Source organism: Octodon degus, unplaced genomic scaffold, assembly GCF_000260255.1.
Source record: "Octodon degus isolate 3935 unplaced genomic scaffold, OctDeg1.0 scaffold00051, whole genome shotgun sequence".
Classification (NCBI taxonomy): Eukaryota; Metazoa; Chordata; class Mammalia; order Rodentia; family Octodontidae; genus Octodon; species Octodon degus.
The window spans coordinates 180,329-183,109 of NW_004524627.1; the positions used below are offsets into that span (position 1 = coordinate 180,329).

The 2,781-nt window shown below is 42.9% G+C and overlaps 1 pseudogene; it reads left to right on the forward strand.

The window, feature by feature from the left end:
* The first annotated feature begins 312 nt into the window (after positions 1-312).
* LOC101582063 lies at positions 313-1,009 on the forward strand (annotated as a pseudogene).
* Positions 1,010-2,781: the final 1,772 nt, after the last annotated feature.

Here is a 2,781-nt window from a genome sequence, read left to right on the forward strand (position 1 = left end):
ACGCTCCACCATGCCAAGTTTCAATCACCGTCTCAGCGCGCTCCTGGGACGGGGCTGGCTCGGCACGCTGAAGATTGAGCGCCAGAGGCTGCGCTTTGCCTAAGCAGGCTCTTTAGCCCTCTGAGCTAGCTAGCTGGCCCTTGAAAGACCCATCTTTTTTGTTTTTGTTTTTGTTTTTGTTTTTGTGCTACTGGGGATTGAGTTCAGAACCTCGCACTTGCCAGTCAGGCGCCTGTGCCACTGAGCTATATCCCCAGCTCATGAGTATGTTAAAAATCATAATCTTGGAGTCAGCGACTGCAGCTCTAAGAAATGGTGGAGCATTTGGCCTCCATCTTACACACCGAAAAAGACAGCCAACTGCTCATTTTATTTCAAAATTGGAGCATGTCTTCATACAGACAGGTGCTCTCGGTTGCCCAATAAACTGACCTGTGCTGCCAGACCATTGCCCTCTTGAACATCTAATGTAACCCCTAAAACTCTTCCCAGGCTGCTGACGGTTTGCGCTGTGCCGTGAGCGCGGTGCAGATGCAGGAGCACTGTGATGAGTCCTTTAGGAGGGCTTCACAGAGACGGAGGAGAAGTGTGGGGATGTGGAGGACATGAACACCTGTGCCAACCTGCGAGATCACCTTTAGGGGAATATGTGTGTCAAGTTTCGCTGTGAGGAGGATGCAGAGAAGGTTGTGGTTGACTGAGTAACTGCTGGTTTAATGAACAGCTAATCCATGCTGAGCTCTCGCCCATGACCAACTTCTGGGAAGCTTGTTGCGGTCAGTATGAAATGGGGGCGTGTACATGAGGAGGCTTGTGCAACTTCGTGCACCTGATTTCCAGAGACCTGCGGCAAGAGCTGTCCCCGCGGCGCAGTGAGGAGCACAGGTCAAGGTCCGGGTCCCAGGAGTGGCCTTCTCGGTCTAGAGACCACGGTCAAGGCGCAGGTGGCAGTGGTCAGGGGCGAGACTGGAAGAGGTCGAGAGATGGGGAAAGATCTGGGCAATTCTGAGCCATGCTGTTTTTACTGTGTGTCTGCTAGAAAGTGGAGTAGTTAACTGACCAAACCAGTTCATAAAATGTTTTTTGTTTTTTTTTAAAAAAAAAAAAAAAAATCCTACAAAGATGTGTTTCTGATTTAAATTTGTAGTAAAAAAATTATAATCTTACTGATCCCATCTTTGGAGAAAGGTTACTTTCACACTACAAAAGCAGGAAACTGGGGTCTTTACTTCCCCGTTAGAAGATGAATACATTTCTGCTTCACACCTCACACTTGAACAGTATCTCCAGCTAAAGTGGTCTTCATTTTCACCACGTACATTTCATTTCTCATAATTTGCCAAAATGAATGACATGTATTTTCTCATTTTTGACTGTTTAAGATGTTGAGTCATCAAAGACAATTGAGTGCTCGCAGAGATAAATGGAAATGAATTGTCTGCGTGAAGAGAAGCAAGTTGACAGAAGAAAATTAAATGGAGCAAATATTTCTTTTAGAAGCGGTATCTATTCAGCACATCAGGCTTTGAATGATTTGTAGTCACACAGTCTTAGTGTGGGATAAAAAATTGCCAAAAAATTAAATATACCTGCTCAATGCTTTCTGGAACTCTATGAATACTGTAGATACATATTATCACTAGGGATGGTTGTAGAAGAGCTGAAACATTTAAAGAAGAGAAATGATCTATCCACACAAAAGGACACATATTTATACCAAAAAGCGAACATCTTGGAGAGGTTAGAAAGCACTTAGTGGATTCTGAGGGTCTCACGACTGACTTACAAAATGACTGTTGTATACTAGTATGTCTTCTTTGATACCGGGACCCTTAGCATCCTAGCACATCTTCAAAGGAGTTTGAGAGGTAAAAGTTGCTCAAATATAATAAGATATTGTTTGCATTTTTCAATTGATTGAAACCTGCCCCTGATGGAACAAAAATAATGATGTGTAAAAGTACTGGGTTTTTTGACAGAAAACTGGGCAGAGACACCAAACTAGCCAAGTAGCCCTCATGCTACAGTTTTTATAGTCATGTTTTGCTCTAGCAGGTTAAAAAAGTACAGTCTTTATTTAAGAGTACTTTTATGGAAGAAACATATATTACAAATTTCATTTTGTTGATATAGTTTGATTAATCAGCCTCACACAAAGGCCCATATGTTGAGATTCTGGACTGCACCCTGCAGCACTACTGAGAGAAGATGGAACCTGTAAGAGATGGAAACTTCTGGAAGGAAGTTTATGGTGCATTGGTCAGGATTTTGCTAGAGATATAACACAAGGTATGCAAATGTATAAGAAATTGCAAGATTGGCTTATCATGGTCAGCCACAGAGTGAACTGAGGAAGTGTGTGGGGCCTGCATGCACAAGGGAGACTACGGTCTCAGTCTAAAGTCTTGAGTCTATTGTAGCATTCTGTGCAAGTCTATATCAAGATGCTGATGAGTCTACAACTGAAAGCTGACAAATCAATGCCAGAAAGATGAAGGATCCAAGGAGGACCCCAAAGAGTCTGCACTAGAAGCCAGGAGACAATATCCAAGCTGAAGGGGAAGATTGAAGTTCCTACGAAGGATGAAAACCCATCTGTTGTTCCTCATTTCCTTTTGTTTCACCTAGGAGATGAGCTTCCCTAGGGTAGGACTGTATAATTGCTGAGCCAATTTAGTTAAGTTTCTAAACTTCTCAAGTTGACAGTCAGTCAAGCACTACAATGGGTGTGTGCCACTAAGGGGTTATTAGAACCCTAAATTCTTCCAATTTCTATTTATG